Consider the following 26,923-nt stretch of genomic DNA (forward strand, 5'->3'; position numbering starts at 1 on the left):
ATGGGGGTCGGGGCGAGGGAGGTCCAAGAGGGAGAGGATATAGGTATACATATAGCTGATTCACCTCATTGTACAGCAGAAACTAACGTAACATTGTAAAGCAATTATACTCTAATAAAAAATTTTAAAAATTAAAACAATAAAAACCTCTTGCAGGGGGGCAGGAAGGAACATACAGGTTGCATTATAGGTTCTCCATAAAACCTAGCCTAGAACTGGAAAAACATTAGAATATTTCAATATTCTTCTTAAAATTGATAGTTAAAATATCTGCCCAGTGTGATAGTTAATTTATGTGCCAACTTGGCTAGATTATGATCCCAGCTGTTTGGTCAAACACAAGTTAGATGTTTCCATGAAGGTATTTAAATATATATATATATATATATATATATATATATATATATATATATATATATATATATATATATATATATTTAAATACAGTTTTGTATCCTGCTTTTATAAACATCACATTTGGAGCACTTTACCATACCATTAAGTATTCTTTGAGGAAATGATTTTATTTATTTATTTATTTATTTATTTGGTTGCACCAGATCTTAGTTGCAGCAGGTGGGCTCCTTAGTTGAGGAACGCAGGCCCTTTAGTTGTGGCATGCAAACTCTTAGTTACGGTGTGCATGGGGGATCTAGTTGCCTGACCAGGGATCGAAGCCAGGCCCCCTGCATTGGGAGCCCAGAGTCTTAACCCCTGCGCCACCAGGGAAGTCCCCTCTGTGAAGGTGTATTTAAATGTGATTAGTATTTAAATCAGTAACTTTGAATAAAGCTGATTACGCTCCATAATGTCCATGAGCCTCATCCAATCAGTTGAAGGTCTTAAGGGCAAAGACTGAGGTTCCCCAAAGTGGAATGAACTCTTTTCAAGACTGAAGCATAGAAACCCTGCCTGAGTTTCCAGACTATTGTCCTGGGGATTCAGACTCAAGACTGCAACATCAACTCTTCCCTGAATTTACAGCCTGCAGGCCCACCCTGCAGATTTCAGACCTGTTGACAGAGATAGATAGATAGATGATAGATGATAGATAGATAGTTAGATAGATAGATAGATAGGTAACCTCATACTGTTTTTATTTCCCCTCTGGAGAACACTGACTAATAATTTTACTATATCCCAGCAGCAGGGCTATAGTTATGTTTCACTATATCCTGGCAACAGGGATATAGTTATGTTTATAATTATAGTAAAATGTATTGTGGTAATCATCTCATAAGTCAAATCATTATGCTATACACCTTAAAATTATACAGTGCTGCATGTCCATTATATCTCAATAAAACTGGAAGGAACAAAAAAGAATTTCAATTCGGGAGACACAGATTCACGTAAAACTGAGTGTTCTGAGAGAGAGTCAGGGGCTTATAAAGACAAGAAGCCACAGGCCGACAAAAATTGCCTGATGAGAATTATGACTGACTCTGATACGAGTCCGGACATACTTGTCCTTAAGGGATCACAAGTTATTTTAGGGTAGGGTCCAAGAAGTATCTTGAGTTTCTGGCAGATGTTCTGGATGACTTCATTAGGACAATAAATGGTCAAAAGGTCAGATTCCATCCAGGTTGAGACGTGCATATGTCACACCCCTTAATGGCCTCCCAGCTCCACTTTAGAGAGCCCTCTTCAGGGAGCATTACCGACTCCATTTTTATTTTTCTTTCACAAAAGGCAGTATGAAATTTGTCCCTGACTTCTGCTGAAGTGAACAACTGTACAATACCATACAAAGCGAAGAAACTTCGTATTCTATTACAAGTTAATCACTGAGGGGATGTTGCCTACAAGCTTAAATTATACACAATGGCCCATCTCTGGGAACCCTGCCTCCCAGGTAATGAGCATTAAGCTAAAGTACCTTTGTTTAGCTCCCAGGAAGCATGCTGACCAGGCCCACCTGTGAATGACTGCAGGGAGGAAAAAGAGGAAAACAGTAACACCTCCCCTCAGGAGGCTGATGGGAACCAGGAAGTGTTTGACTTTACTCCCTCCCCTTTCAGTATAAAAGAAGCCTGAATTCTAACTCAGGCTAGATGGTTCTTTGGGACATGAGTCTCCCATCTTCTCAGCCTGCCAGCTTTGCAAATAAGGTCGCTATTCCTTGCTCCAACAACTCGTCTCTCAATTTATTGGCCGGTCCTGCAGCGAGCAGTATGACTAACACAGTGACCCCACCTCAGCTTGAAGCCATTCAGGTGAGCTTTAACTCACTGGCTAGTATTGTATGGATAACAGAGTTTGCCATAGATTCCTTCCTTGCAGGCGAAGCAAAGTCTGTGCCACTTGTAAATTAGCATCACTACCTGTACTAAGGTATGTGCTGTCGGGGAGAAAAAAAACCTTCCTCTATCCTTCTAGCTTCGTCTGACTGGTCTCAGGATAAAATTGATGTGAGGCAGATTAACAGGAGAAAAACAAAAAAAAGCTTACTAACATGTATACTTCCTGTATACATGGGAGAGACCCAGGAAAACTGAGTAACTCACCAGAATGGCTAAAAACCTCCCCTTAAATACCATCTTCAGCTAAAGACAAAAGAGGATGTTATGGGTAGTGGTTTGGGACTACAAAGTGGAGGAAGGCAATTCACATGGAGATGGAAAAGCAAATGTTTGGAACTCCCTGTAAAAATCTGGAGTGCTCTTTACCGCACCTAGCCCATATTCCTTCTAGGTGTCTCTGGTGATGGCGGTCTTCTCGGACCAGGCCCTTTATCTAAACTCTTCAACAGTTAAGGGGGTGGTAAGAAGAAAGACTTCCTGAGTCTTCCACTTCTTAAAAGTATTCAGCCTAAAATAATTCTCATGCCAAAGAGACACGTTTAGGGGTGACAAATTTTGCTTCCTTACAGTGCCTTGGGCCAGATAGCAAAGGTTAATATGGAAACACAAGGAGGAAGCCACCTGCCTTCCCAAGGTCGTCCCTAATGCTTTGGGGGACTCGGCTAGATGCCTGAACCTGAGATTTGGGGGAGTTCAGCTGAGACCAACTTCTTTTGCTAAGTCAGGGTTCTGCTGATCGTAGCTCTGATTAAGTGTTGGCTAAGACAAACCCAAAGGATTTGGTGCCCACCAATTTTAGTTGGACTGGTTACAGTGGCCGGTGTTGGGGCTAAAGCTCCTTCCGGAATGAGGGGTGGAATTGTGGGGAAGCAAAATTTCCTGGGATTTCTCAGCGATCTTGTAAAAAGCCCTGGGCCTCTGAGACTCTCTGTGCAGTGTGAGATTCACATCTACAGCCATTTGTCTAGTTAATTGCTCTGATCTGAAAGGATTCATAAAGTCTCATCCCCCCAGGAGGACCAAATAGTTACAGCTCTGAGTAGGTCCCCGAAGGTGCACCATCTCCCTAGGAATTCACATTTCAAGGAGGAATGAGGCCCAGAAACTTGGAGACTCCGGGTCTGGCTCCTGGAGAGATTTCATCACCGGCAAAGCCTATTAGCTGTTCCCAGGAAATAAAAATAGAATCTGGGTAGTAAAATAAAGTCTAACCTTTTTTGCCTTTGTGCTTAGTCTGCTTTCACTGGCTTACAGGGGGCTTCGTGCAGAGGCCTCACATCCAGCACTTCAGACCCGAGTTCCGGGTGTGAAATATCTGCGCCAATGCTCCAGCTGGGGGTGGGAGGTCCGACCGTATGCAGGAACGCTGCACACGACACCCCCAATCAAGATGGCGGTGGCGGGTCATGTGGGCACTGCGATGGGGAGCAGCTGCGCCTGCGCCTGCTCCTGCGCCTGCCCCGCGAGAACTCCACCCCCTCCCCTGCTGATGGGATCCCTGTGAAGCAGCCCCACCCACGGCCTCTTGAGTGGGAGCTTGTGCCTCTTCATTCTTTGATCAAAGAGTAAAGCTTTCTTTTGCTTCTGAACCCAACTCATTCTACTGGTGGGGGCGACACTGGGCAGAAGGACCCTTGTTGGGGTGGGTAACAGTTTTACTTACATACCAAAGGCCAGAGTGAGGAGGAGATGCTTCCCAGGAGAGAAGGACGGCTAACTCCCGCCCCTTCACAAGCAGCAGGGAAAACCAGTTTCCTCCCGCCCTTCACCTGCTGACTTAGAACAACTGACCTGTTCTCACCATGTTGCCCCAGGTGCAGGCCTGGGCGAGGGGGGAAGGCCTGTGTATTTACTGTGAGATATTAATAAGAACTCTGTCTGCGATCACAATACGCTGTGGGTGCATTCAGGATGAAATTAAAGAGTATTAAAAGCCCAGCCAAAAGGAGAGAGTGTCTCAAAGAGGTCAGTTATACTGAATGCCAAGAGGAATGAGAAACTCAGTTAGACAAGGACTGGAAAGGTGTCACTTTGATTTAGCGACGTGGAAGTCATCGGTGACTTCGGAGTAGTTTTGAGAGAATGCGGGAAGGAGAAGACAGCCTAGAGCGGGTGGGGATACAGGCAAATCTTTCAAGAAGTTTGTCGTGAGAAATGAGATTGCCTGGTACACATGAGAGGGAAAAAACAGGGTGAAAAGTTTACAGAGAGAGGAGATTTGAAATCGACATTGTGAAGAAAGAAGATGCAAATTAACTAAATAAAAGTAGAATAACTTTCTTCAGCAGCACGTAGATGCCTGGGTGAAGGTAAGGGGGGAGAATGATAAGCAATCTCTTATGAAGTTCTGCCAACTAAGTACACTGAAAGGACAGAAGAAAAGGGAATAAAGGATGTAAGTAAGAGTCGCTAACATTTTAGCTCTTGGAATTGTTGGGAAGGAAAACACGTCCTCTACCCTCTTACGTTCATTAATTGGGAATCTGCAAATTAAATTGACAAAAGCAGATTACCATGAGAAAAAAACATTTAACTGTGGATGACTACATGCAGGGGTTCACAAAGAAACGTGATTTGAAGGGCTGGCTACAACTGGGGGCTTATATACTACTTAAGTGACAGGGAGTAGGAGAAAGGCATCTTCTGAAAAACATGACTTCTTGGTGGGGGGAGGGAAGGGCACTTATGGGAGAACAAATGACATTTAGGAAAGATAAATGTTACATTAGGAGAATATATGGGAGATATGGTAGTTTTAGGAAAATGTCTGTTTGAGTCTGGTGCTTGGAACTCTTCTCTAAGACTGTTTCCAAAAAGTAAGTAAGTAAATAAATAGAAAAGGTGAAAAGTCTTAGGCAAATTTTATTTCTCCATGAGGAAAGATCTATGAATCAGTGTTTAAAGTTATATATACTAAGTTTTATGGCACTAGAACAACTGTAATACATCCAAACATTGACAATAAGGACTTCCCTGGTGGCACAGTGGTTAAGAATCCTTCTGCCAATGCAGGGAACACAGGTTCGCCCTGGTCCGGGAAGATCCCACATGCCATGGAGCAACTAAGCCTGTGCGCCACGACTACTGAGCCTGTGCTCTAGAGCCCGCATGCCACAACTACTGAAGCCCGCGCGCCTAGAGCCCAGGCTCCGCAACAAGAGAAGCCACCACGATGAGAAGCCCGTAGCCCCCGCTCGCCGCAACTAGAGAAAGTCCGCATGCAGCAACGAAGACTCAACACACTCAAAAATAAATAATATTAAAAAAACCCAAAACATTGACAATAGCCATAGCAGCAGTATATCCAAATGATGTCTGTCTAAATCTTTAGGTCTATATATAGTGATAAAATTGGAAATAGAAAAAAGCTATCAATCAACACCACTATATATCAATGACAAGTTTGGTTGTCTGGGTGCTGGTATCAGGGCTCAGTTTGAGTATGTAAAACTCAACAGTGTTTTGATTCACAAAATCTGATTAAAAGTAAGTTAGATGCAGAGAAACATGGTTTAAAATACTATATAAATTTTCATCATACACATATAATACAAGAATAGTTTCCTTTAATCCAGATTTTCACGTCATGTTTAATGGGAAACAACTAAAATGTTATGCAAACAACCCAGGAGGGAAATTTTTACTATTTATCTTTTAGATCATATAATCTTTCTTCAAAATCTGTACATATCCTCGTGATGTTTTCAAAACTAGATCTTGATTTAGATTTGACTCATCAGTAGCTCCTAGATGAGAAGCTCTATAGCATGCTGATTCAATTCAGCAGCCGCTGAAAAGAAAAAGAAAGGATTACATTCTTTACCTAAAATACTTGAGTTAACTAAATATAAGTTAGTAAAAAAAAAACCCTGAGACCTTTCTAAGCGTTCAGAAGAATGAAAAGCATCTATACACGACATAACACAAAATACAAGATTACTAGTATATAATTTGCCTGTGGTTGCACGATGAATTAATTGCTCTTGTGGCTGAGTATCAGAGCTTCTGGCTTTCTCATTCGTCATTCATTTACTCAACAACCATCTGCTAAGGTGTTGTAACAAGCACTGAAATTACAAGATGAAGGTGACACAGTCCACCCTGAAAAATGATACTATAAACTGGAAAAACAGACAAACAGGCAATTTCCATACAGAGTCATAAATACTATAACAGGTATAAAAGAGGGTATAAGGAACACTCAGAAGTGACACCCAGCTTTGTGTCAATACTGTCAGCTTTTTGGTGGAGGTGGTATGTAAGTGGATACCTGAAGGACAAGGGAAAAGTACGGGAGATGGAGGGAAGAAGCAAATACAAAGACTAAAGGTGAGGAAGAGCACCTGTGGGATCGCAAGCAGTCTATTTGACTGGATGTAGAGCAAAGGGGCAGAGGAAGGTAGTAAAGAGATAAGGCTGAATACTATGGCAGGACCCAAACTGATTTGGGTGTTTTTATTCCATGATAAGGAATTTGGAATTTTTTCCTGAGAGCGAAAGATAAACCAATGACAAAGTCAATGACAGGAAATTTTAATGTCAGCCACTAAGTGACAGCTACACGAACGTGACTGCTTGAGTCTGGGTTTTTTTGCCTTAATCACTGCCAGAAACTTGAGAAGTTGATAAACCCCATGTTTTCTAATAGTGTCAGTGTGCAGGTTGACAGTTCCACAGGGATGGCAGAAGTAGAGAGGAAGGATATAGCCAGAAATAAAAAGAAATACATAGACATTTTGAGATTTTTTTTTAAAGCTGTGGAACATGATAAATAAATGAGGAATCAGGATATTTTTCTTTATGAATGTTCATTCTTTCACATTTTTTCATTAGATATGTATAAGAAAAGATATTTAACCTATCAATAGTATCTGTCATCCAAACAATGGAAAGAGATGCCATTTACTACTGAATATTTACAGTTTATTTCAGAAATCAATGTCTAAATTTAATTCATAAATTTCAGCAACATACCTTTTTCTAGTACTCTAGTTATATTTTTTTCCATCTCCTGCCACATCTGAAATAAGTCAAATATTATTTAAGTTAGACAAGAGACATTTTTGTAGGAATGATGTATAGCTTATGAAATGTGGCCTTTAAATAATACTTCTAGAGACTAGACCTAATTTGAGGATTGCTTAAATAGAAAAATAATCACATCAATAAAATAAAATAAATTCCTACTTATTTTGATTTTAGATAATAAAGAACATATATATGTAATGTTATTTAGATTAATCGGATAAAAAGTACAATAAATATCAGTCTACTGAATATACATAATTTCAGAGGGTGATATTTGATCTTATTGGTACAAACAAGTTTAAACGATTAAAGTCATATATATATTACAATGAATGCATTACTTTGCAATTCTTAGAAAAATTGCTCTTTCTAAAAGTTTAATCAGTTTTTTACTCTAATGGATCTTTCCTTAAAATGAGTTTTCCTTTCTTACACTTCTATATAACTAAAATTTTAAGGTATGTTCTATGGTAATAATTTTTCAACATAGAATCTTAAATACATAAAATGGAGAAAATGGTTCCGTTGTAATGTCATGTCAAAATTCTACGGGCAAAAATTTAAGTAAAGGTATTTTGCTGTCTATATTAGGACTGAAACATTTATTTCAGAAAATCTGCTTGAAGAAAGGAAAAGTAGAGGCTAGAGCCAGTTTTCAAACTCAGTTTCTGATTCATGACTTTCTAGAATTAGAAACAAGGAAAACAATACATAATTCTTTAACTGTAACTTTGTTTCCATTCTAGAAATTAGGGCCAACTTTTTGAAACATTTGACTAATTATAGTTATCTACTTAATTATGAAATGTGTGGGAACATTTCAAACTGTATTACAAGTGTCTCCACCTAGAGTGTCCTTTTAAAAATCTTTCTTATAAAAGGCACCCTCTCACTAAACAGGGTCTCAAATAGTATACTGAACATGACAAACACTGTGATGATAAGGATATCATGATAGCCAACGCCTTTGTAAATTTTAGGTGCAAAGACAAATTTTTTGGCTAGCAGGTTTCCCAATATTTTCAGAGACTGTTTTCCATAACACTTTTCTGACAACAGCACTGTAGAGAGGCCCTATGAAATGAATAATGTGACAACATTACTAGACAGGTTTTGTGAAATTAATAACTCATAACAGATGAAGGAAGAAGCCTTTACTGAAATAATTTTGTATTACCATTAATAAACACTGCAAAATGTAGGTCACGTTTGTACATGCGTTGAATTAGGGAATGAACTCAGAAGGGGAAGAGAAGTGTCATCTGCCACCTACCCACCACAGCTCCAACAAGGCAGTGGACCACACGACACTGAGGGAACGTTTTCTTCTTCTTCCCTGACTTTATAATTAATGTACATTGTTCAAAACAACCCCCACTATAAAGTAGGGGAAAGGTGAAAGGAACATTTTAGAAAGAAACGTAGTGAAGCCAGTAACAATATGAAGCACAACAGGTATGTGCTCGTTCACCCAACCGTAATATATTACTGTTAAATTATATCTGAGACTGCAGGCTGGAAAATAATGTTGCACTCTCTTTTTAAGACCAATTTGATAAATATATACACACCACACACATACACATGCACACTCATTTCCAAAGTTAATTTATTTTCAGTAATTATTGATACTTCTAAAAGTTGATATCACTCATTTTAAGTGTCACGAAAATGTAATAAAATCAAGTCATTTAAACCACTTCAATTCATTATCCAATTGTAAACAGGCTAAGGTATGAAGGAAATTACACTTGGCAGTCTGTAGATATTAAGTACATATATTTTGCTGCAGAGAGAAGAACTGAGGAAGAATTTGTAGATCAAAGAGCTGAAAAACTAAGTACAGGAAAAAAAATGAATGAAAGAAAAAGAACTGTTAAGAAGTTGAACTATTACCTCTATCTTTCAAAAGATAAAATGCCTACTCATTTGTCCATGTGGACAAAATGAAGTGGGAACAAGAAGGATTATACTGATATAATAAACTGAGACAATAAACAAGTTTATTGAACTCTGCCTGTGCCTTATGAGAAACTAGCTCAACTACTGTGGTAATTTGATTAGAGTTAAAACTCAAGAGTGGATAGGCACTGCCTTGGTGATGTAAACACGAGGCCTATTTTTTTTAAAAGAAATGTGACTCAATATTCTGGTGAGACACAAAATGTTGTGTCATATAAAAAGTCAAAGTCTTAGGAATATTAATTGTTTTAGCTTCAGTGCATTTGTATGACCACATTTAGAAAGAGAGTTGCTAAACTGAATGGACATTTGAACAATTTTTTAAATTACTTAAATAAATCATTAGAAAAATTTTCAAAGTGTCAGTAATGCACCAAAAGTCCAAAATCAGTCAATGTAAAATGTAATCCTCCTACTTAAGACAGATTTAAAGGGCATTTATTAACTACTGTGGCCATGCATCGTGTTCGGCACACAAATACCTAAAAACTCTTGAACATAAAAAAATCTTTAAACCAGTGAGATTGTGTCTGTTATAAAGTTGTCTGGAATAGTTTTTAACTTTTCAGTTCTTGAAAAAATTCTATGTGCAAGAAAATCTAACAGTGATGTAGCTATTTTGGCTAATGTTAACCTTTTGTATTTTATAATAATATAATTAAATAACACAATTGAAAAAAACTGTAAAATTACTTCTGATATATAGGACCAAACATCCCAGAATTAACTAGAATGTGAAAACTGAGGGTAAAATTAGCAAGACAGATACGTAGTAATCTCCTACCCCCACAATGGTATCAACTGCTAAGACTGAACTTCATGTACTGGTGAGGGAGGTAATAAATCTGTGTTAGGTACATGGAGTAAGCTTGCTGCTACAACCAGCACAACTGAAACCACACACCTAGAGCAGTACTTTGCTATAATTATTTTCCTTAAAGTTAGGGGAAAATGCTGAGTAAGATAAAACTTCACAGTAGGAATAGTCCAAAATGTTAAAACATTGCCAATAAAGGAGAATGATAAACAAATGCAATCTTAATGCCATTTTTAACATTTTACTTTGTAGAATCATAGCTAAAACCTTTAGAAGGCTATTGTTTTATCATGTCCCATCCAAAAACCCACCTCTTTCTATCATTTTAGACAGTACGTTAACACCTCTCATAGTATTATTTTACGTTTTCCTAGTAGAAATAATTATATTCCTAGCAATTCCAGAAGGCACCTTCTTTCTGTAAGTCTTACTAAGAATTATGTGAACAACAACTGTATAATAACTCTTCCGCGGCATTCTGTAGTCATTATGGAGACGTCTTTGCATCTTGATAGAGTTAAGTAGTGCTCTTCAATCTCTCTTATTCAAACCAGCACGATTTGGCAAAGACCCCACAAGGGAACTATGTATACCTAGTAACTACAACATGGAGTTTAAAATAAACTATTTTTCGATTTATCTAGAATTACTAAAAAAATAAACGCCTCTTTCCTCCAAAAAAATTAAAGGAAAAAATTCCCGCAGAAATTTTCTCTCACATTGTTTTTGCATTCACACACTCTTTCATCTTCATCTTGTAAAATGATACATTGTTTGATTTTTTGGGTGACAACTCATGGGAACATTCTAAGTTTACATCATGCTTAGCAACTGACAGAGGGCTTGACATGCATTTTCTTTTCGACCCTGGAGTCCAGTTTCATGGCTCTGAAGCACTTAGACCCAATTTAGCCACAGCACTGTCTAAGAAACCTTAGCTTTGCTCTTCTATGATTTCTTACGACGTGAAGCCAAATGAGAAAACAGGTTGAGACTTCATTTAACAAGGCCTACTTTTCTCTGCATCAAGAACGTCATGAAAACACCATCAAAACCATAACCCCGTGTGCACTGAGTGAGATGCATATTTTAATAACAATGATACACAATGAAAACCAGTTGCAATTTAAAGACTCCCCATCATAGTCATCATTCATCCAGGTGATGGCAAGATAGAGACATAAGTGGACTTCATTTTAAAAGTTTAAATATTTGCTTTATTTACGTATTTAGAAATGTTCTACAATTGCTCAGCAAGACATTTTATAAAAATTCAATAAAAATGCTCTAAGTAAAATAGCAATTAAGGATGCACTCTCATGTACGAAAATGACAAAAAATTTTAACTTAAAAACAGAAATTAACCTATTTAGTGCTGCAGGTCTATTTAATTCACATAAAGGATTTATCTAGGATTCCTTTAAATTAAAAAAATCCATATATGGTTAAGTGTTTGGATGCCAATCATTCACTTATGCTTAGGGGTAGAAAAACTAGGGTACAGCAAAACTTGAAAATGATTATGAACCATTGCCAAACTGAAATCAATTAGAAGGTATATCTTTGGTTATTAGACAATAATATTTAATTTCTAAAATAGGATTTAACTGCAGTTGTTAGAAATTTAAAATTTGTCAGTTTAATTACATTTACTGAATAAAGTTCATGATAAATCTCTCTTGAAAATGAGAAATCCAGGGACTTTAAAAAATCATAAAATTTCTGTCTCTTTATTAGCACAATTAATTATGGCTTTTACTTCGTGTGTGTAAGTCAAATAAACAATTCAGAATTTCACCAAATTAAAAACAAGAATTATTATCAGAAATCTGAAACCCAAGGAAAAAAGGATAGTATAACTAACCTTGGTCAAGTACATCTCCATGCTCTCATGTGAAGGGCGTGAGCTTGAGGTAGAAATCTCTAAGTTTTCTCCTGGAGTAAGATATCTATTGAGCACTAAACTATTATTAATATTTCCTACACAAGGTGGCTTCAGGACTGGCCTCGTAGTAAGAGTGCTGAGTAAAGATCTGTTCTGCTGTTTCTCCACCAGCAGTTTGGTACTGACCTCTGCCAGACTCTCATTAGTCCTGGGAAGATGGCAAAACACCAATTTCATTCATTGCATTTTCCCTAAATGATTCGTAAATGATTTGCATTTTTTAAATTGCCATAATAGTAAATGGAATGAACCATTAAACCACGTTTTAACACTGAAAATGGGTCAGAGAAGACCTATTATAAACAATTCTAGGTGTAAAATTGTTCTAAAGAAGTATATATGTGTCTGGGGGATCCTTAACTAACAAGTCAGTCAGAGTCGGGAGAGGAGAGAAATGGCGCCAGCGATGGAGACGGCTTAACAGGTGACGCTTGCTGCCTTCTGCGATGGCTGCACTTAGACACCCACCTTTAGTAAACCAGTTCAGGGATGAAAAAACAAACCATCCCTCAAAGACATTTTCAAGCATTTGCTTTCACCACCCCTGTATACACATTTCACTCATTACCTCAGAGGAATTAAGCATTCGGCACTGAGGAATAATCTAGAGCAGCGGTCCCCAACCTTTCTGGCACCAGGGGCCAGTTTCGTGGAAGACAACTTTTCCATGGATGGGGGTGTATGGGGGTTGTCAGGATGGTTCAGGCGGTAATGCGAGCGACGGGGGGCGATGGGGGGGCGGCAGGTGAAGCTTTGCTGGCTCGTCCACCGCTCACCTCCTGCTGTGCGGCCCGGTTCCTAACAGGCTGCGGACAGGTACCGGTAACACTGTTACTGAGGCACTGGGGGTGGGATCTGCCCTTGCGGTCTTCCACGCACACCCTCACGCAGGCCACCGTGTTATTTTTAGACACTTTGTGAATTATACGGCCCTTCGCCCCTCTGTTACTTTCCCCTTATTTCACAAGCATGCCTTTATGTAGAGTAGAAAAACTTCAAATACAGTAGTTTGTCTCAGGGCGCCCTCTAGCGATGATACCAAAGATCATAATCAAGAAAGTAAATTTACCAAATGCTAAAATGTGACGCTTTGCGTTTAAGCGGTAATCTTCCAAAAAATAATTAAACTCGTTAATATTTCTATTTACGGGAATTCCAACAAGAAATTTTATCTCAATTACAAAGTTTCAAAAACACTTAGCTTAAAGACTAAATCAGGTTAACTATTGGGTTGGCCAAAAAGTTCGTTTGGGTTTTTCCAGTAACATCTTACGGGAAGACACAAATGAACTTTTTGGCCAACGCAATATATGAAAATATAAAAAATAAAGTTATGTAAAACCAACAAAAAGGTGGGGAGATGCAAACTGGACTCACATTTTAAAGGTGACTTCACTTACTAACATCATTTTCCAAAGTTATACTATCTAGTTAGCTTTCACTCCTACTAATCTCATGAACCTGGCTCAATAAAAATTATGCTTTAGAGGCAAATTAATGAGCTAAATTTAAATTTATTTTCTATGATTCTACGTTTTGACTTACTTGTTTCGTTTATTTGCCAATGACTTTCTAACTTTTAGTTCTTCGAGGTAGAGTTGCTTATATTTTTCCAACTCTGCTTTAGTAGAATCTTCTTGAAAAGTTTTCATTTTGGAGAGTTCAGATTCCAGATCTTTAATTCTCAGTTCCATTGGACTTCTTATTGAAGCATTATTATTCTCTCTTAACTGCTCTAAGTTTTCTTGAGATGCTGCTTGTGTCTAAAGTCAAATAAAAACATACATGTTTAAAATAATTATAACCTGAATAATTATAGTATATTTGTTCCCTTCAGTTTTGTGTCAATGATTCAGAGAGCAATTTTAAATGTGAAAAAAAAGCTGAACTTTAAAAATATTTATCATCAATGTAAACTGAGTTAAATCTTAATTATAAAATTAAAGTTGGATCATTCTTATATTCGTACTCATATAATCTGATAATTCAAAGAATAATAGGATCAATTTAAAAATTTTTAAATTGAACAATACAGCTAAGAATAATCCAAGAGTATAGTACAATTTCTAAATCATAATATTTTCTTTTCATCCTAATAGTTTTGTTTTATACCAGTTGGTCTTAAAAATAAAATGATTCCCTAGTGAGAATCGTTCTGAAAGATCAATTTAGTGAGAATAATGATGGAAACTGAAATATTTAAAGGGAGAAACAAATGCCACTTTCCTTCCAGAAATTTACAAAACAAACTGCTATAAGGGAAGTAGAAGAAACACATAAAGTGTATACATCCGAAATGTAATTTATAGTGAAGTGAATTAAAGCACATTACAGATCAAAAAATTAACCTGTAAAAATAGGTTGACTTCTTTTAATTTTTCTATTATATCCTGTCTTGATCTTTCTTCAACCTCCCGTTTATACTGCTCTACTTGACTGTGTTCTATCATATTCATTTCTGTATGACTTCTGAGGTTCACTGCTTCTTGTTCCAACTTCTTTTTATTCTTCTCTAGTTTTTCACATTTCTTTTGCATTACTTTTATAGATAATAACGCCCGTTGAAGAACTTGATTTTTTGCACCCAGATGTAGACATTTTGAAGATGCAGTTTCCAGTTCTGCTGTAAGGTCATCAATCTGCATGAATAAAATAAAATCGCTTGGTAATTAGGGACGTAAACTGAGAATAGCCTAACTCAAAATCAGTATCCACTTTTAAAATAAATTCTGTTACAATAAAATGGTGTCTATATTGTAGCGTGTAGGACCTTGAATTACTAAGAAAATGAAGAAAAAAGTTCAAACCACCAAGAGCCACAAATATATATCCTTCACTGTCATCATTGTTACACAAAATTTGCATTTGATTTTATACTTTTATTCTTCTATTGTTTCATGTCTTTCCTCCATAAAATGACTATAAGTCACCTCTTAGTAGAAAGCCTCTTACTCCTTCCCCACTCCCATCTTAACCCTCCATGATTTTTAAAGTTTTAGGGATATCATATTGAGTTATTTAGGGCTGAATTAATAAATGCCTCCCAAAATAAGACTCGGAAAATCAGACTCTAATGAGTCTTGTAAATATGGCTTCTAATGCTATAAGCCTTTTTTCTGAACTACAAATATTTTATGCTAATTTGAATTGCATTCCAAGGAGAAATGCTTCGCAGGGTTAAGGAGAAATCACATCTCCCAGTGTAATAGTTTAGCGAGATGATCCATACATTTTTCTGAGCAAAAAAATGCTATTAATTCTTGCAATGCTTTGTTACTTTCCACAGAATAAGAGAACATACTAAACAAAACAAACAAAAAAACTTGCTGGAATTTCAAGGACACTGAGTTGGTAAGAACTACTTCCCTTTAGACAGAATGATTATTTGGTCAGACAAGGCAAATGGATGTGGTAGTTTAAAAACATGTCTACATGTTTTGAAACTGGTGGCGCAGTGGTTGAGAGTCCGCCTGCCGATGCAGGGGACACGGGCTCGTGCCCCGGTCCGGGAAGATCCCACATGCCGCCACGGAGCGGCTGGGCCCGTGAGCCATGGCCGCCGAGCCTGCGCGTCCAGAGCCTGTGCTCCGCAACGGGAGAGGCCACAACAGTGAGAGGCCCGCGTACCGCAAAAAAAAGAAAAAAAAAAAACCATGTCTACAAATTCTTTGACACTTATCTCACGAAATTCTCAGGGCTTCACAAGACTGTTAATGGAAGCCTGACGGCCCTTGAAGAGGCTGAAGGTGACAGCTTCTAGGCAAGGGAAGAAAATGACACTGCAACCTGGAGGGAGGGGGACTCTAGCTACAAAGCAGCTGAAAGTAAAACTGATGAGAGGGATAAGCTAAAAAAAAGACTATTAAATATAAAGGATCCAGGACTCATTGGGTTCAAATATCTGTATCCCATTTACAGCATCTCCACATGCCCAAATAATGCTAAAACAGAGAAATAGCTTCTGGGCTAAGATCAGATTTAGGGTGCTGCCAGGAAAACATGGTCTAAAGATGAAGCCAAGACTGTAGAACCCTTTATTAACACCCTGGAAGGACTTAAGTTGGTGCCTCAAATTCCTTTAAGGATCTTAAAAAAGCATAAGAATTTTAAAGGCATCATCCTACAAAGTTTCCCGTCCTACCGTCCTACAACAGCTTCACAAGAAGCCCAAGGGGAAGAGCTTATCTCAAAAAGATTTGGGAGGGTAGCTTTTCCAATGTCATGAACCCCAATAAAATTCACAGGACATTCAAAGCTTTAAAGAGAACTGTGGTAGCAAAAACACTGCTTGCTAGCTTGCATTAACAGAGACCAAGACAGTACAAAATGAGAAGAGGCCTCTGGGATTTTCTTAGAAGTTCTGTAAGTCCCCCTTCCTCCAGGTTTCAGTGTCATTTTCTTCCCTTGCTGGCTTGGGAAACACTACTCAGCTGCAAACACAGGTCATTTCTTATGAAAAGGACAGAACAAAGAGCTCAGAGGGTACAGCAAAGGAGAATCACTTCCATGGTCGGGACTAAGTCCTAATCACAGAGCTGGCAGCAGATATCAGGCTGTATTGCAGAACTGCTATGGAACAGCATGTCTTCCATTTTCCATTTCTGAATGGGGGAGTCTTTAGCAGTTTAACAGAATGTTGGGTATGTGGGTGGCAGAAAATTTGTCCCTTTAGTTCTCAAGTCTTCGTACTGAGAGGATTGGTACTCAAGGGGCTATACTCTAGAAACCACACCCAGGAGCCTCATCCCCATCCGTACCTGGTGAAAGATGGTAAGATCCTGGACTCAAGCCTGAGCCTGACACCGTAACAATTGAGACTTGTGGGGGAACTGAGTAGGGATAAGTGTATTCTTCATGTGGAAGGAATATAAAAATTGTGGCCAGTGGGTAGATTATGCTGGTTTTTAAATGTATCCATAAGTTTTTGAAAAAAATTATCCCATAAAAAAAGGTAGACTATGGGCCAAGCATAAGTGACTTATTCCTAATGAACAGAATATGGTGAAAGAGATGCTGTGTGAATTGCAAGGCGAGGTTAGACAAGGCAACACAGCTTCTGCCTGGCTCTTAACCTTGGAACCCAGCCCCATGTTGTGAGGAAGCTCAGGCCACAAAGAGAGCCTAGGTGTTCAGGGTAGGTGTTCCAACTGAGGGGAAGAGAGGCCAGCTGTCCTGGTTATGCTTTTCCTAAGTATAGATTGTGAACAAAATAAACGTTGCTTATTTCAGCTCCTAAACTTTGAGGAGATTTTTAGGAAAAAACAGATAGAAAAGTGGATGAAAAAAAGAGATAATAAGAAACATAACTTAGACACAGTAGGAATTGGTTTCCTATAAACTGGAATCTAATAAACGTTGAGATTAATTTAAAATGACAAACAATGCTGATGAGAAGAAGCAGATAACTAGAAGAAAGACCTAAGAACTATTCAGGAGGAAGTTTTGGGCAGGTTCCCTTCACTTACAATTTCTTACAAATAGGCAGGTATGCCTCTTCAGAATTTCCCCTCAAGTTTGAAGATAAGGAAGATTGGTAAGCAAGGAGACATATGAAGTGTAATAGTTGAAAAACAACTAGAAATCGTCAGTTTAATTACCAAAATCAGACTTCTTTACCTCATCTCAATTAACTGAAATTCTAAGGGATAGGCAACTTTGAATATTTATTAATCTAGGACTCAATCTTCATTGTCCTTTCCTCAGAGAGGAAATAAAACATCATGGAAGCATTTTTAATCTTCTCAGTAGTAAAACAAATGGAATGTCCTTTGGCAGAATATAATTTTTCCTTTACCTTACTTAAAGCTTGTTTGTAAGGGAAGGTAGGATATCTCATTTTTACATTGTACCACAGTGCTTCTCTATATCATACAAACTGGCTTTGAAACTTTGAAATTCAAATTACTAATCTATTATTTGTCCCAGATAAATTATTACCTTTTTAAAAAAAATTATTTTATTTATTTTATTTATTTTTGGCTGTGTTGGGTCTTCGTTGCTGTGCACAGGCTTTCTCTAGTTGCGGCGAGCAGGGGCTACTCTTTGTGGAGGTGCACAGGCTTCTCATTACGGTGGCTTCTCTTGTTGTGGAACACGGGTTCTAGGTGCATGGGCTTCAGTAGTTGTGGCACACAGGTTCCACAGCTGTGGCTTGCGGGCCCTAGAGTGCAGGCTCAGTAGTTGTGGCGCATGGGCTTAGTTGCTCCATGGCATGTGGGATCTTCCCGGACCTGGGCTCGAACCATTGTCCCCTGCATTGGCAGGCAGATTCTTAACCACTGCACCACCAGGGAAGCCCTACCTGGTTTTTAACAGCTATACTCTTAAAAATTTTTCTTTGGATGGGATGAAATAGTTATTCTATTCATTATGTGTTAAGCTATAAAGTACAGCTATGCATCTCTTTCTTTTTCAATCAAAGAAGGTAGATACAGGGAACTGTGGTTTCTGAGAATGCAGGATCTATGTCAAGAACAAGATCAGCATGAGTGTTATACACAAGAACCACATCAAAAGATGATTTAATTGTGAATTGCAACATGATGGCTTAGAGAGACTTCCAACGAGGAAAGCTGACAGCCCAGACTTAATCTTCTCCTAGATGGTGAAACCTATGGATGAGCCTATGAATTATAATGAGCTAAACATAATGAAGCAGATAGCAGACGAAGTCAGCGGATCTCGTGACCAAGATTTGATGGAAACTGGAGTGAAGTGGGAGGCACTGGGTGAGAGACTAAAGGTCTGAATGGAGGGAGAAAAAAAGGAGTGGACTTTACCTTTGTAAACCTACTTCCCATTGTGTCATGGGGTCAGTGAGGCATAAGCTGGCCACAGGCTCCTTCAAGAGGCAAAAAACCTCCACGGAAGTAGAGTTAAAGACATTCCACTACACTGACTTTTTATTATTACATAAAACAACTGGTAAGATGCAAGATGACGAAGAAAGAATTCTCATAAAATCTGACTTGATACTGGCATAGGACAGACATATAGATCAATGCGTTACCATTGAGGATGTAAAAGGAAAGCCCCACATTTACGGCCAACTGATTGTAAGAGTGCCAAATAATTGAATGAGACAAGAATAGTCTTTTTAACAAATGGTACTGGGACGACAGAATATCCACATACAAAAGAATAAAATTAGACCTCTACCTCATACCATATGTAGAAATTAAGTCAATATGCAAGAGCTAAAACTACAAAAGTCTTAGAAGAAAACACAGGTGTTTATCTTCATGACTGGATTTGGCAATTCTTAGATATGACACCAAAAGACAAAAATCGACTAACTGAACTTCATCAATATTAAAGACTTCCGTGTTTTGAAGGACACCATCAAGAAGGGGAAAGGGCAAGCTCCTGAGTGAGAGAAAATACTTGAAAATCTTATATCCGATCAAAGACTTGTATCTAGGATACAAAAAGAACTCTTACAATTCAATAATAAAAAGACAATCCAACTTAAAAATGGGCAAAAAGTTGAATAGACAGTTCTTCAAAGAAGATACACAGATAGACAATAAGCACATGAAAAGTGCCTCAACGTTATTAGTCAACAGCAAAACGCAAATCAAAACCACAAGAGATGCCACTTCACACCTACTAGGATGGCTATAATCAGAAAGACAGGTAATGACAAGTGTTGGCGGGCATGTAGAGAAATTGGAAGGCTTACACACTTTGGATAAAAATGTAAAATGGTGCAGCCACTCTGGAAAACAGTACGGCAGTTCCTCAAAAGTTTAAACAGAGTTACCATATGATACAGCAATTCCATTCATAAGTATATTCCAAAAAGAAATGAAAAAAATATGTTCACACCGGAACTTGGACATGAACGTTCATAGCAGCATTATTAACAATAGCCAAAAAAGTGGAAACCACCCAAAGGTCCATCAACTGATGAATGGATAAATAAAATGTGGTATGTCCATACAAATGAGTATTATTCAGCAATAAAAAGAAAGTATTGATCCACGCTACAAAGCAGATGTACCTTAAAAATACTATGCTGAATGAAAGAAGGCAGTCACAAAGGACCCCATATTCTGTGATTCCACTGACATGAAATATCCAAAATAGGCAAATCTATAGAAACAGGGAGTACAGTCGTGGTACTAGGGCTGGGAATAGGAGGAAGGGAAAACTGGCACAGGGTGATGGCTAAAAAGTACAGGGTTTCTTTTTAGGGTGATGAAAATGGTCTAAAATTGATTGTGGTGATAACTGTATAACTCTTTGAATATACTAAAAGTCACTGAATTGTACAGTTTAAATGAGTGAACTGCATGGTATGTTCATTATATTTCAATAAAGCTGTCACCAAAAAATAATGGATGCTTTGGGGTAATGGTGTGCTGCTCAGCTTCAGATCACTAGCCATGGTTCAAGACACAAACAGTCAAAAGTGTGCCCTTTTTATGGAAAAATTATATAGGAAAAAGCTGTCTTTTTTACTGGTATCAAGTCTAAAAAATTAAGAGACAAATCTATGTTTCACTGCTCAAAGCATGGAGTGATTTATATTTCCCCCAATTAAGTGGCTTTTCGGTCCCAAAACTGATTAAAATTTACCTTATGTTTTAGCATATCCATTTCACTTTGACTGGTTTTTAAATCTCCATGGAAACTAAGCTCTCCATTTTCATATTCATTTAACTTCCTTCTTGGCATTTTTAAGAGTTTCTTAAGTCTGTAGAAATGCATAGAATGAATAAGTCAAGTTCTTTAAGAGTAGATAATTAATAACTATTTAAACAGATATATGTTCTATCATATAAAATAAACTCTATAAATTATAATCCTTTCTCATCTGTTCTAATCTAATATGGTTTGAAAGCATAATAACTAACTTATAATCTTAGGTAAATAATATGAAGAAAAATTTTATGACACATGCTAAGTAAAGAGTTAATATAGTATGTGTATACATATATTATACGGTTCTTATAAGGAAGCTGTTATTAGTATCCATTTTTAGTATGTTAATATGAAATACTAACTTATTATTAAATACTAGTTATAAACCAGACATCAGTATCCAAGCTGAAGAAGAAGAGCATATCATATATGAATGTTTTGAAAAGACACAAAAAGACATTTTGGTACCTACTGACCACAGCCTCTACAAGAAGCAAAGAAATAACACACAAAAAATCATCGACACTCACTCACTCAAAATAGAAAAAGAAACAAGAAAGAACAATCTTTGGCGTCTGAGCTGCTGGAGAAGAAAACCAGGCTGAGCTTCATAAAAAAGGAAATCAGCAGAGAGAGAATGTGTACCAGTCCCTTCAAGCTGTTTTAAGAGATCTAGAAATCTTGCCCAGCACAATGTTAACAAAATGCCAAGCAATGTAGAGAAAATTAAATGAGAGAAAAATACTAATGAGAATCAGGGAAGAACCATAAGTACAACACCAAAATCCACAGATGCTCAAGTCCTCCTAAGCACATACTCCTGTATACTTTAAATCATCTCTAGATCACTTATAATACCTAATACAAGGTAAGTGCTATGTAAATAGTTATAAATACAATGTAAATAAATTCTATGGAAATAGTTGCCACCTGAGGCCAATCCAAGTTTTGCTTTTGGGAACTTTCTGGAATTTTTTCCCCCTGAATACCTTCAATCTGAGGTTGGTTGAATCTGTGGAAGCTGAGGGCTAACTGTGCTCAGCAAATAACCAGAAAGGAAGCCATGTGGAGGCATCACAGACATTGGGAAACACTCTTATTATTATTTTTTTTAATCTGAGTGGTCAAAACATGATCATTAATTTTATTATTCTTTAAGTCATACATATGTTTTTGTATGTATATTTTAGAACTAAACTTTTAGAGCAGAAAGAAAACATAAGCAAAATCAAGATAGTTTTTTTTTTTTTTTTTTTTTTGCGGTATGCGGGCCTCTCACTGTTGTGGCCTCTCCCGTTGCGGAGCACAGGCTCCGGACGCGCAGGCCCAGCGGCCATGGCTCACGGGCCCAGCCGCTCCGCGGCATATGGGATCCTCCCAGACCGGGGCACGAACCCGTATCCCCTGCATCGGCAGGCGGACTCTCAACCACTGCGCCACCAGGGAGGCCCTCAAGATAGTTTTTGATGTTGTTAAACAGTGACACAAATAGGTTTTTAGATATTAAAATACTTGAACGCTGAAGGGGAAGAACACAACTAAAAGAAGGCAGGATTACCCAAAAAGAGCAAAGATATCTTGCAGACATAAAAATTCAAGGTAGATGATGAAGAGCAGAGTGACATTACTATATGCAAGGCACACTATTGTTATTGTTTTAGAAATCATTAAAGAGGAACTGTAGTACTGGGGCACTCAAAACAGTTTCAGATTGTGCTGTGAGTTTCTAAAGTAAACTTTTAAATAGGATGGATGATTTAAGTATGAATATACACATATAAAAGGAATTTGTATCTAAGGTTTTAATAAAACAAAATTATAGTTAAATCAATTAATTGTTGAAATTATCAGAAATATTAAAATCTTACCCAGTAATCTCTTTTTCTAATTCACTATTTTTCTTCATTTCTGGATCCAAACTATATTCCAGAGACCATTTTAACTCAATATATTTCTTTAATTGCTCCTTTTCATCCTCAAAAAAATTTTTTTAAATTATTTTTTAAAACCTAGAGACTTACTCTTCTTTCTTAAAAATATTACTTCTCATGAGTTCATGAGTAATATACGTTTATAGTGAAACACAGTTTATAAACCTGATGCCAATAAGGACGATTTCAAAAATAATCACTTTTCCTGAAACAGCTTATATTGATTTTTCATTTTCATCATTTTTCTAGAATTTAAATTGCCAAAATTTATTTGTTAAAAACAGACGTTTTGGGACTTCCCTGGTGGCATGGTGGATAAGACTCCGTGCTCCCAATGCAGGGGGCCTGCGTTCAATCCTTAGTCAGAGAACTAGATCCCACATGCAGGCCGCAACTAAGAGGTTGCATGCCACAACTAAGGAGGACACCTGCTGCAACTGGGGAGCCCTCCTGCTGCAACCAAGACTTGGAGCAACCAAATAATAATAATAATAATAAAAAATAAATAAGTAAATAAATAACCCAGAGGTTTTTACACGTTAGTGAAAGTTTTTTAAGGAGTGGTTATATTTACGTTTTAGTTTCTAAAGATGCCCTAGAAACATTTTCATCAGTGGTTTAAGATATTCCAGGTCTTGTTAAATCACATCTTATTAATATAATCTTTGAAAAATTCCAACACAAGATAAAGCCTTTCATTCTCTGTAAGCATTCTTCCATAGGTTTCAATTTCTCCATTTCTATTAACAATTCTTCTCTTTAAATAAAGTTTAAGTCTTCTGTACACTAAATAACAATGTAACTTCGGGCTTCTCTGGTGGCGCAGTGGTTGAGAGTCCACTTGCTGATGCAAGGGACACGGGTTCGTGCCCCGGTCTGGGAAGATTCCACATGCCTTGGAGTGGCTGGGCCCGTGAGCCATGGCCGCTGAGCCTGCGCAACCGGAGCCTGTGCTCTGCAGCGGGAGAGGCCGCAACAGTGAGAGGCCCGCGTACCGCAAAAAAAAAAAAAAAAAAAAAGTAACTTCTTGATTCTTGTAGCTTTTTCTCTCATCCTTTTTCTCCCTCACCCCCGCTACTGGACTCTTACATTGTTTTTTTAATTAATTAATTAATTTTATTTATTTATTTTTGGCTGTGTTGGGTCTTTGTTGCTGCGTGCAGGCTTTCTCTACTTGTGGTGAGCAGGGGCTACTCTTCGTTGTGGTGCATGGGCTTCTCATTGCAGTGACTTCTCTTGTTGCGGAGCATGAGCTCTAGGCACATGGGCTCAGTAGTTGTGGCTTGCGGGCTCTAGAGCGCAGGCTCAGTAGTTGTGGCTCACAAGCTTAGTTGCTCGGCGGCATGTGGGATCATCCCGGACCAAGGCTCGAACCTGCATTGGCAGGTGGATTCTTAACAAATGCACTACTAGGGAAGGCCTGGACTCTTACATTCTTTTTTTTTATTATTATTATCAAAAAGTTTATTTCTTCTTTTTTTAAATTTTTTTTATTTTTTTTTTGCTTTATAACAAATTTAATCAGTTATACATATACATATGTTCCCATATCCCCTCCATTTTGTGTCTCCCTCCCACCCTCCCTATCCCACCCCTCCAGGCGGTCACAAAGCACCGAGCTGATCTCCCTGTGCTATGCGGCTGCTTCCCGCTAGCTATCTACCTTACGTTTGGTAGTGTATATATGTCCATGCTGCTCTTTCACTTTGTCACAGCTTACCCTTCCCCCTCCCCATATCCTCAAGTCCATTCTCTAGTAGTTCTGTGTCTTTATTCCTGTCTTACCCCTAGGTTCTTCATGACATTTTTTTTCTTAAATTCCATATATATGTGTCAGCATACAGTATTTGTCTTTCTCTTTCTGACTTACTTCACTCTGTATGACAGGCTCTAGGTCCATCCACCTCATTACAAATAGCTCAATTTCGTTTCTTTTTATGGCCGAGTAATATTCCATTGTATATATGTGCCACATCTTCTTTACCCATTCATCCGATGATGGACACTTAGGTTGTTTCCATCTCCGGGCTATTGTAAATAGGGCTGCTATGAACATTTTGGTACATGTCTCTTTTTGAATTATGGTTTTCTCAGGGTATATGCCTAGTAGTGGGATTGCTGGGTCATATGGTAGTTCTATTTGTAGTTTTTTAAGGAACCTCCATACCGTTCTCCATAGTGGCTGTACCAATTCACATTCCGACCAGCACTGCAAGAGTGTTCCCTTTTTTCCACACGCTCTCCAGCATTTATTGTTTCTAGATTTTTTGATGATGGCCATTCTGACTGGTGTGAGATGATATCTCATTGTAGTTTTGATTTGCATTTCTCTAATGAGTAAAGATGTTGAGCATCCTTTCATGTGTTTGTTGGCAGTCTGTATATCTTCTGTGGAGAAATGTCTATTTAGGTCTTCTGCCCATTTTTGGATTGGGTTGTTTGTTTTTTTGTTATTGAGCTGCATGAGCTGCTTATAAATTTTGGAGATTAATCCTTTGTCAGTTGCTTCATTTGCAAATATTTTCTCCCATTCTGAGGGTTGTCTTTTGGTCTTGTTTATGGTTTCCTTTGCTGTGCAAAAGCTTTTAAGCTTCATTAGGTCCCATGTGTTTATTTTTGTCTTTATTTCCATTTCTCTAGGAGGTGGGTCAAAAAGGATCTTGCTGTGATTTATGTCATAGAGTGTTCTGCCTATGTTTTCCTCTAAGAGTTTGATAGTGTCTGGCCTTACATTTAGGTCTTTAATCCATTTTGAGCTTATTTTTGTGTATGGTGTTAGGGAGTGATATAATCTCATACTTTTACATGTCCCTGTCCAGTTTTCCCAGCACCACTTATTGAAGAGACTGTCCTTTCTCCACTGTACATTCCTGCCGCGTTTATCAAAGATAAGGTGACCATATGTCCGTGGGTTTATCTCTGGGTTTTCTATCCTGTCCCATTGATCTATCTTTCTGTTTTTGTGTCAGTACCATACTGTATTGATTACTGTAGCTTTGTAGTATAGTCTGAAGTCAGGGAGCCTGATTCCTCCAGCTCCATTTTTCTTTCTCAAGATTGCTTTGGCTATTCGGGGTCTTTTGTGTTTCCATAGAAATGGTGAAATTTTTTGTTCTAGTTCTGTGAAAAATGCCAGTGGTAGTTTCATAGGGATTGCATTGAATCTGTAGATTGCTTTGGGTAGTAGAGTCATTTTCACAATGTTGATTCTTCCAATCCAAGAACATGGTACATCTCTCCATCTATTTGTATCATCTTTAATTTCTTTCATCAGTGTCTTATAATCTTCTGCATACAGGTCTTTTGTCTCCTTAGGTAGGTTTATTCCTAGATATTTTATTCTTTTTGTTGCAATGGTAAATGGGAGTGTTTCCTTGATTTCACTTTCAGATTTTTCATCATTAGTATATAGGAATGCCAGAGATTTCTGTGCATTAATTTTGTATCCTGCAACTTGACCAAATTCATTGATTAACTCTAGTAGTTTTCTGGTAGCATCTTTAGGATTCTCTATGTATAGTATCATGTCATCTGCAAACAGTGACAGCTTTACTTCTTCTTTTCCGATTTGGATTCCTTTTATTTCCTTTTCTTCTCTGATTGCTGTGGCTAAAACTTCCAAAACTAGGTTGAATAAGAGTGGTGAGAGTGGGCAACCTTGTCTTGTTCCTGATCTTAGTGGAAATGGTTTCAGTTTTTCACCCTTGAGGACGATGCTGGCTGTGGGTTTGTCACATATGGCCTTTATTATGTTGAGGAAATTTCCCTCTATGCCTACTTTCTGCAGGGTTTTTATCATAAATGGGTGTTGAATTTTGTCGAAAGCTTTCTCTGCATCTATTGAGATTATCATATGGTTTTTCTCCTTCAATTTGTTAATATGGTGTATCACGTTGATTGATTTGTGTATATTGAAGAATCCTTGCATTCCTGGAATAAACCCCACTTGATCGTGGTGTATCATCCTTTTAATGTGCTGTTGGATTCTGCTTGTTAGTATTTTGTTGAGGATTTTTGCATCTATGTTCATCAGTGATATTGGCCTGTAGTTTTCTTTCTTTGTGACATCCTTGTCTGGTTTTGGTATCAAGGTGATGGTGGCTTCATAGAATGAGTTTGGGAGTGTTGCTCCCTCTGCTATATTTTGGAAGAGTTTGAGAAGGATAGGTGTTAGCTCTTTTCTAAATGCCTTATAGAATTCGCCAGTGAAGCCATCTGGTCCTGGGCTTTTGTGACTCTTACATTCTTTAACGCATGGTCTCATCCATAATTCATCTTTCATCACTTA

The 26,923-nt window shown here is 37.9% G+C and overlaps 1 pseudogene across 1 annotated transcript in view; it reads right to left on the reverse strand.

Annotated features, from left to right (window-relative positions):
- Positions 1 to 5,249: 5,249 nt before the first annotated feature.
- The window catches only part of LOC309801978 (ankyrin repeat domain-containing protein 26-like), a 119,072-nt pseudogene continuing 97,398 nt past the window's right edge, over positions 5,250 to 26,923 (reverse strand). The window contains exons 29-35 of the transcript XR_014296159.1: positions 22,573 to 22,679; positions 20,639 to 20,756; positions 14,407 to 14,697; positions 13,604 to 13,821; positions 11,978 to 12,206; positions 7,281 to 7,326; positions 5,250 to 6,096 (exon numbers count right to left, since the gene is read on the reverse strand). The product of XR_014296159.1 is annotated as an ankyrin repeat domain-containing protein 26-like (transcript). The remainder of the gene's footprint in view (positions 6,097 to 7,280; positions 7,327 to 11,977; positions 12,207 to 13,603; positions 13,822 to 14,406; positions 14,698 to 20,638; positions 20,757 to 22,572; positions 22,680 to 26,923) is intronic.

The sequence above is a fragment of the Mesoplodon mirus genome (genome assembly GCF_964341445.2).
Source record: "Mesoplodon mirus genome assembly, chromosome: 4".
Lineage (NCBI taxonomy): Eukaryota > Metazoa > Chordata > Mammalia > Artiodactyla > Ziphiidae > Mesoplodon > Mesoplodon mirus.